Raw genomic sequence first — 8,634 nt, 5'->3', positions numbered from 1 at the left:
GGGGGGGGGGGGGGGGGGGGGGGGTCAGTTCTCCCCAAAGCACTGCCATTCATTTTCATCGCCTTGGTTTCTGCAGAGGGCTACCGTAGGTTTCAGGTTTATGCAGGAGGAAGGACAGTGAATAGTAGTGAATGGGATGAGGAAAATGCACATCATTCCCCTGGCATCTTGAGCTTACTTGAACCAGAGGGATCTGAATGGTGAGAAGGCTGTCAAAGAGAGCAATGATCTAGGGCCTTCCCTTTGACCATCTTGAGTTCTATGGATTTGTGACAAGGCTGAGCCAAGATGATGCAGGATATATTTAAAAGGGAGTGCTTCTCAAGATTACCTACCACCAAACTTACATCAATGGATTGGCCATCAGCTGGCCTTTTGCTTCACTGCCCCCCTTGATAGTCCTCTCCTAATGTCTTTCCTTTCCTGTATGCATAAAGACCTTGCATCTTTGACACTGTTCAATCCATTCTCAGGTGAAATACAGTCTGCAGGTGAGCTGCATCACACAGAGTATCTTGGAAAATGGTATTTTATATGCCATAATAACAGCAGATTTTGTAACATACTTTTAGATGCAACCCCATGAATCCCAGATTACCAGTGAGCCCTTTGATTCATGTGGACACCAGCTGAAACAAATAAATGGGATTTGGATTCTATTATAAAAGTGACAACTTTCCCTTTCTGTGGGGTGTGCTGAAATAAGTAGCTTTTTATTTTAATAGGCAGGAGTTCTTCTGTATAATATTTATGTGAGGATGTGTTTTAGGCTACATTGTACTCCCAAATGAGAGCTGTTTGTTAAGAAAAAATAATTAAATATATGTGTTAAGTCATCAGGCATTTGAGAAAATACCGAAAGATGTGATTTAACTCTGTAACAGCTAACATTTATTTCACTGGTGTTTAGTATACAACCTGAGAGAGAGATGAATTGTGTCAAAGAGAAAGGAAATAGGTTGGTAAATCAGTTTTATCTATTCTGTAACAAGAAATGTATGATTTTAGGAGAAATAATCCATTTATCAGGCATGTTCAATTAATATTTAGACGATTATTATGAATTAATATTTTTAGTTGCATTGGTATTATCACTGTTCTCTTGTATGCCTACAATGTACTTCCAGATGCAATTATCTCATTTTCATTGAACACAAATGATCATTATTTATCTTACAGAAGCATTTGGAGGTCCCAATGAATACAAGGCCCCATTGTACTGGCCATTGTAGGAGAAATATAGTAATGAGTCAGGTACTCATTTTGACTTTGGGTTTTTGATCATGGAAAATCAGAGCTCTCCCTGACTCCTTCACTCACCAGGACACATGTCCAGGCCCCGCACTCCCAAGCCACGGTCCCCCAGCACTGCTTGTGCCCCTGACTCCCCACCCCCAGCCCCCAGTCCTGCTTATGCCCCTCACTCACCACCCACAGTCCCCTGGCACTGCTGGTACCCCTTGCCCAGCCCCAGCCCTGATGGAGGGGGGGCCCAGTTGCCAGGGCTACAGGGCCTGGGACTTGGGTCTGCAGCCTCTTGCCCCCCGCAGCAGTGCCAGAGCCCTGGCTACTACCCATGGGAGGAGGTGGCTGCTGTGGTAGAGCAGAGTGTGGAGCCTGGATCCCTCTCCCCCATGGACAGCATGGCCAGAGTAGAGCCTGTCCAAGGGGGCAGGTGTGGACTGCTTGCTGTGGGCTCAGGCTACCTGCCCTGCCGCATTTTGTCTGGAGACTCCACAGCCCAGTGGGTGGGACCCAGTGCTGCAGGGTAGAGTGGGGCCAGGCGGAGAAGCTTGGTGTCAATGCTGCAAGCCCCATGCCACCCTAACAAGCCTTCCCACCTGGCAGCACTGAGGGGCACGACTCCACATCACTATCCCCACTGCTGCTGGGTAGGCAGGGGGCACTTTGCTGGGGTAGCAGAGAGCTTGCAGCAGCAAGGAGCTTCCCCACCTAGCCCCACTCTGTCCTGCCTTGCTGGGTCCCACCCAGTGGGCTGCAAAGGTCCCGGGGGGGTGGACAGCATGGCAGGGAGCCTAATCCCACAGTGGGCAGCCCACAATGTGCACAGATTGGGGTGGGGTAGTGCATGCAGCAGCAGGGAGCCAGCTCTCCCCACCCCCAGATGAGTCATCTGTGGTCCCATCCTGCTCCCTGCCTGTGCCCTGTGGTCATTCATTCCGGCTTCAGACTGTGGCCTGTTGGGAAGGGATGGCATCCACCTCATGCCAAAAGGGAAGAAGCTTTTCTCAGCTAGAATGGTGGACCTCTTGGTTAGGGCTTTAAACTGAGATCACCAGGGAATGGGCCATCAACTACTATCACAAACCCAAAAAATGGCAACTTCAAAACCAGCATCCCAGGGTACAACTGGAAGCTTTCTCCAACATCAGCCAGTGGACAGGTTATTCCACACCCAAAAGCCTAGGGCCTCTAATGGCAGGCTTAGTTGCCTGTACACTAACACCAGAAGCATGGGAAATGAGCAGGAGGAAGTGGCCCTCCTACTAACCAACAACCAATACAATCTCACAGGGATCACAAAGACCTGGTGGGACTCCACCTATGACTGGGCCACAGGCATAGGAGGATACACCCTGTATAGGAGGGATCATGTTGGGAAGAAGGGTGGTGAAGGGTGGAAGGAAGGAACATTACACCTCCATAAAAGTGAAGATTAGACTTGAGATGCTTTGGGTCAAGATACAGGGAGAGCATGGGGAAGGGGATTTAATTGTAGGAGTTTATTACAGACCTGCAAACCAAGAGGAACAGCTCAACCAGGAATTCTCTAGAGAACTGGCAGAAGCTGCACACTCTCAGAGCATGGTCATCATGGGTGATTTCAACTACCTAGGTATCTTGTGGGATGAGTACTCAGCCAGATCTGATCACTCAAAAAGCTTCCTCGTTTGCACTGAGGAGCTCTATCTAACATAAGAAGTTCATGGGCCAACCAGGGGCAATCCACACCTAGACTTGGTTCTGGCCAAAGGGGATGATCTAGTGAGCAACCTGAGGATTGAAGAGAAACTGGGTGGCAGTGACCATGAGATGATCACTTTCCCATAAGTCAGGGAAAGTAGAAATCCTTGATTTTAGGAAAGCTGACTTCCACAAGCTTAGGAGATTGGTTGATGAGGCCCTGTGGGACCATGGTATGATGAGGAAGGAGGTACAAGGAGAGTGGTTGCTCATTAAGAAAGCGATCCTGAAAGCTAAAAGGAAGTCCATTGCCTTTCATAAGAAAGGCAGCAAAGGAGCTGCGAGACCCCCTTGGCTCAAGAGGTAATTCATGGATCTCCTGAAATTAAAATGAGAAGCCTACAAAGGATGGAAGTCAGGAATAATTACCAAAGAGGCACATTCAGCAACAGCCTGCACCTGTAGGGAGCGGATCAGGACAGCAAAAACACAAACTGAATACAGATTTGCAAACGGAACCAAGGACAACAAAACATCCTTGTTTAGATATGTAGGAAATCGGAGAAAAATAAGGGAAGCAAAGGGCCCCTGATGAATGAAATGGGATGGCTGATAACTGACACTCAGGAGAAAACTGAACTCCTGAATGAATACTTTACATCAATATTCCACCAGTCTAAATGTGTTAGCCTGCTTGACAGGATACAGGATGATTATGGTGGGGGTGACCACCCTTCCATAGTTGGTATAGATCTTGTGGGGGAGCACCTACAGAGGTTATCTACAAGTCAGCAGGACCAGATGAACTACACCCATGGGTGCTAAAAGAACTGGCCGATGTCATCGCACAACCAATGGCAAAGTTATTTAAAGACTCGTGGCATTTGGGAGAGGTCCCAGAATATTCAAAGAAGGCGAATGTTGTGCCTGTCTTTAAGAAAGGGAGAAAGGGGAACCTGGGAAATTATAGACCAATCAGTTTGACCTCAATCCCTGGTAAAATCCTGGAGAAAATTATCAAAGAATCCATTACAGACAGGTGTGCAGAAGGCAATATTCTGAAGAATAGTCAACATGGCTTCATTACAGGCAGGTCATGCCAGATAACCTCATTTCCTTCTATGATCAGCTCACTTGCCACCTGCGTGAGGGAAATGAGGTCAATGTCATATGGACTTCAAAAAGGCCTTTGACCTGGTCTCCCACGAAGCCCTCATGAAAAAATTGGGAAAATGCGGCCTCGATTACTTTACAGTCCGGTGGCTAGGTAACTGGCTCTGTGGTAGAACCCAGAGAGCATTGATTGATGGAACTGAGTCATCATGGTGGAGGATAACCAGTGGCATCACTCAGGGTTCAGTACTCAGACCAATGATTTTCAACATGTTCATCAATTATTTGGATTTGGGTATTAAAAGTGAACAAGCAAAGTTTGCTGATGACACCAAACTATGGGGGAATGTAGTCACGCTCGAAGACAGGCTGGCAAGACAGGCTGACCTGGACATGCTCACGAGTTTGGTGGACCTCAGCCTGATGTCATTTAATATGGAGAAAGGTAAAGTGCTCCATCTGGGGAGAAATAATCCACAACACACTTACAGGCTCGGCTGTGCTACGCTTGGTAGCACCACATCTGAATGAGACCTAGGTGTTGTGGTAGACAACAAAATAAACATTAGCCACCAATGCAATGCCGTAGCTGGCAGGGCTAAACAAACACTGGCATGCATCTACCAAGGCATCTCAAACAAGGCTAAGGATGTCATCCTCCTGCTCTACTTGGCCTTGGTGAGACCACAGCTGGTGTTCTGTGTCTAGTTGCAGGCGCCACACTTCAGGAAGGATGTGGAGAAGCTCAAGAGAGTTCAAAGGAGGGCCATGTACATGCTTAGAGGCCTAGAGACCAGGTCATTCAAGGCTGAAAGACTTGGGACTGTTCAGTCTGAAGAAGAGAAGACTCAGAGGGGACTTGGTGGCAGCCTATAAGTATACCAAGGGCATATATCTGGGCCTGGGGGAGCATCTGTTCACCAAGGCCTCCCAGGGGAGAACAAGAAATAAAGGGCACAAGCTGCTTGAGGATCGCTTCAGGCTAGACATAAGGAAACACTTCTTTACAAATCGAGTACAGAGGGTTTTGAGCAGGCTCCCCCTAGAGGTGGTACAATCACCCACCCTGGCGACCTTCAAAAAGCATCTTGATGCCCACCTTGCTGGGGTCATCTGATCCCAGCATTATGTCCTGTCCAAATGGAGGGGGGCTGGACCTGATGATCTGTGAGGTCCCTTCCATCCCCTAATAACTATGAAGCTATGAAAAGGAAAATCTGTTTTTTCCCTGTTTTTTAATGGGAAACAGAAAACCCCAATCCCTGGTAATGACAGCCACTGCCCCAGACCAACACTGTTACAACCTTAGACTATCACAGTCACAGAGCTTAACATTTACATAAACTGTACCTTAGATTCCTACCTGCTTCTCCTGATATCATATGTATCTTTGGATATTGGGCTTCTTTCTTTCACCTATTTTGAGGTATAACATTTCAATTTTCTCACTCTCAACATATAGACATGTGAGCACCTTACCGCAGGGCAAAAGGGTACTGCAGGGTGTTATTTCATATTAGTTTTCTGTGGCAATTGCCCTTGCATACACTTTTACCCTGTGACAAGGGAAACCTAAGTGGTGGCAGCTTTGACCTTAATGAATGGGATAAGTTACTAAAGTTTAACTTTCATTTACCAAAGAATATACACATGCACAGGGGCATTTACTTGTAATAACAATAAAGTCCTTCCCCCTTTTACCGCACAGTAGATTGTTGGTATGCCTTGGTGTGGGACACTGAGGCTACTGCCTCTCTAAGTGAAAAAATGTGCTTAATCAGAAAGCTTAGGTACATTCAAGGTTTCCTTAGGACCTATGATTAGTGTGAGAGCTTGGGACACCACTTCCTAGGGCCTCCTATGGGCATTACTCTAGAGGTCTTAGTCACTGGCTATGAGCTGTGGTGGGGCACTTTCATGGCCTTATTTCTGCATTTGGCATGTGTGAATGGGAATGGGTTGTATTTAAGAGTTGTGTTTTCAAGGAGCCTGGAACAGGAATTGTCTCTTGGAAGCAACTGAGTGCATTAGAATGAGCTTATTTCTTGATACCTCCTCTGTAAAAATTACTTTTTTGACTGATGATGATGGGAAACGAGATTTGTTCTTAGGGGTCCTGCAGGACTAACTAGGGATTCCCAGCTCAGTATCTTCCATGAAGAACAGCCCATTGAGGACAGAAACATTTTGGAAATCCCAGAACAAAAGAACAGAGGGTCTTTCCTGACCTGCAGCAGGGAGCTCTCAAAATAGTCACGGGAGCTGTTTAGAAGACTATGCAGGACATATATGAATGGAAGGGAGCTGTTAGCTTCAGGTGTAGTTCAGCTCAGTTTACCCTGCCAATTAACCCAAACGAGTAACTTGAATTCTGGAGCAAAAGAAATCAAAATTCATCCTTCCTGCATAAGAAATCTGAATTTATCACTTTCTAGGACCACCTCCATATGCGAAGGGGTGTTGACAAGCTGCCCCTTGCTTCCCTTGCAAGGCCCCTCTGTCCCACCCACAGCAGAACTGAGCTGAGGAAGGCAATTATACACATTTAGACTTTCCTCAGGATTTCATTTACATACCCTCCCACTGGCCCCCTATTGAAGATCCATTCCTTCCTGTGTAGTTCTCAAAAGACCAAGGAGTTAAGCTTGTAGAATGATGAAGTTTGTTTATTCAGAGGGCAGTGCTCAGTCTACTATATTGCTGCACCCTTCTGCAATCCTCAGGGAAATGTAACATCTTATACATAACACTGTTAATATTTACACACCTTCCCTCTTTACATGTAAAGTATCCCCACATAATACTAACATTCATAGGTTGCAGGCCCGTGCAAAGCAGCTAGTATTCACTTCAGATTTGGATTCGGACTATTTGGGGGACAGTGATTTGGTTTGTTGATTTGAATCACGGTCCCAAACTGATTCAGCCGAATCTGATTCGGAGATTCCCCACTGCCCCCAACTTCCCCATGCTGCATGGGGGGCTCTGCACAAGCCCCCAGACCTCCCCCCACACTGCCCAGCCCCCCCATGGCTGCCCTTCCTGCCGCGGCTCCACACCTTTAAGGAAAAAAAAATGAGAAATCCCCCCGTACTCACCATTCCTGCCAATAGGTGGCAATCCCTGCTTCCCCCCGCTGCCCCATGCTGTATGTGGGGGGGGGCTCTTCCATGAGATTCCCAAAGCCCTGAGGCCACTGCAGGAGTGGTGAGTCCCGGGACTTTTCTCTGTTTTTTTTTTTTTCTTAAAGGGCCGGAGCTGCGGTGGGCAGGGAAGCTGTGGCAGGGCTGGGGGAGTGGCAGGGAGCTCATGCAGAGCCCCCTATGCAACATGGGGCAGTTGGGGGCAGCAGGGCCCAGTGAGTACCAGGGCTTTTCTTTAAAGGGCTGGGAGCTGGGACATGTGGGGTAGTTCTCATGCAGAGCCCCCCTATGCAACATGGGGCTGTAGGGAGGAGCTGGAGAAATGGGCAGGGGTCGGGGGGGCTGGGGGAGCAGGAAGGGGATGGGGCCTGGCAGGGGTCCCCCTGTGCTCCCCCCCATCCCAGGGAGACACAAACGGAGGTCCTGGGAATCCCTCCCATGGTGACAGCTGAGGCTGGGGTAAGCCCCCAGAAAAAGAAAACTAAAAGCCCTAAGGAGGGGGCTTACTTACCTCCAACAGGAAAAGATGTGCTGCACCGAGAAGAGCCACCAGTGTGGCTCATCAGCTGCTTTTGTTTGCAGCTGGGAGCAATGCCAGTGGATGATGTCACCAAAACCGCTGCCCAGTGGATTAAAAGCCAGTGGTGGGGAAACAAGGGGGGCAGCAGCTAAACCCGGGATAGGGTGCAATGCTGCCCCCCTGGGATCCAGGATCGTTGAAGAAGGAGATCAGTGGGAGTCTGGACGGGGGCCCACCAGAAGGGTTCCAGCCCTCTTCAAAGGGTAAACACCTGGGTTGGCAGGACAGGTGGGCCAAAGAGGATGGCGTCAAGGGATCCTGACAACCACAGATGCTGGACTCGTAAGTGGGGTGGGCTGTTGCCCAAACCCCTAATGTTCTTTTCTTTTCTACCTTTTCTTTGTTCACATTGGTATCTTGAAGTGCACCCAGAGTCCAAACAGGGGTAGCATCCCCAATTGACCCGAAGGGTCAAGAAGAAGAATGGAGATAGCTTTGGCAAACCCAACAGCTTGGAGATAGGGTCAAGGCAGAGGCCAAGGCAAGACTGGTCTCACACCATGTAGACACCCGGGGCAAAGAAAGACACAGAGGGATGGGCAGGGGAGAACAAGAACAGGAGGGAACACCGAAGAGGCAAGCCGGCGACCCATCACCTGGTTGTCCTGAAGACTGGCATCTGGCTGGGGCGTAAGGGAAGTCAAGCCCCAAGAATGCCCGCAAGGGGCAGCACCTGGTTCACAAGTTTCTGCAAGGGGAAGTCCCGCTTCTGAATGGAATATCAAGTCGTGGCAGGAGAGTGCCAGGCCCTCCCTCAGGGTCAACGCAGCCCAATACCCAAGTCTTGAGGACACACCCCAAGGCCTGAACTGGGCGTGCACTCCAAGGCCACTAGAGAGCGCCTATACCAAACCAGATGGGTGCATCCCCCCA

This window comes from Gavialis gangeticus, unplaced genomic scaffold (genome assembly GCF_001723915.1).
Source record: "Gavialis gangeticus isolate Ggan-Ray unplaced genomic scaffold, GavGan_comp1, whole genome shotgun sequence".
NCBI lineage: Eukaryota > Metazoa > Chordata > Crocodylia > Gavialidae > Gavialis > Gavialis gangeticus.
This window is presented reverse-complemented; position numbering follows the sequence as displayed.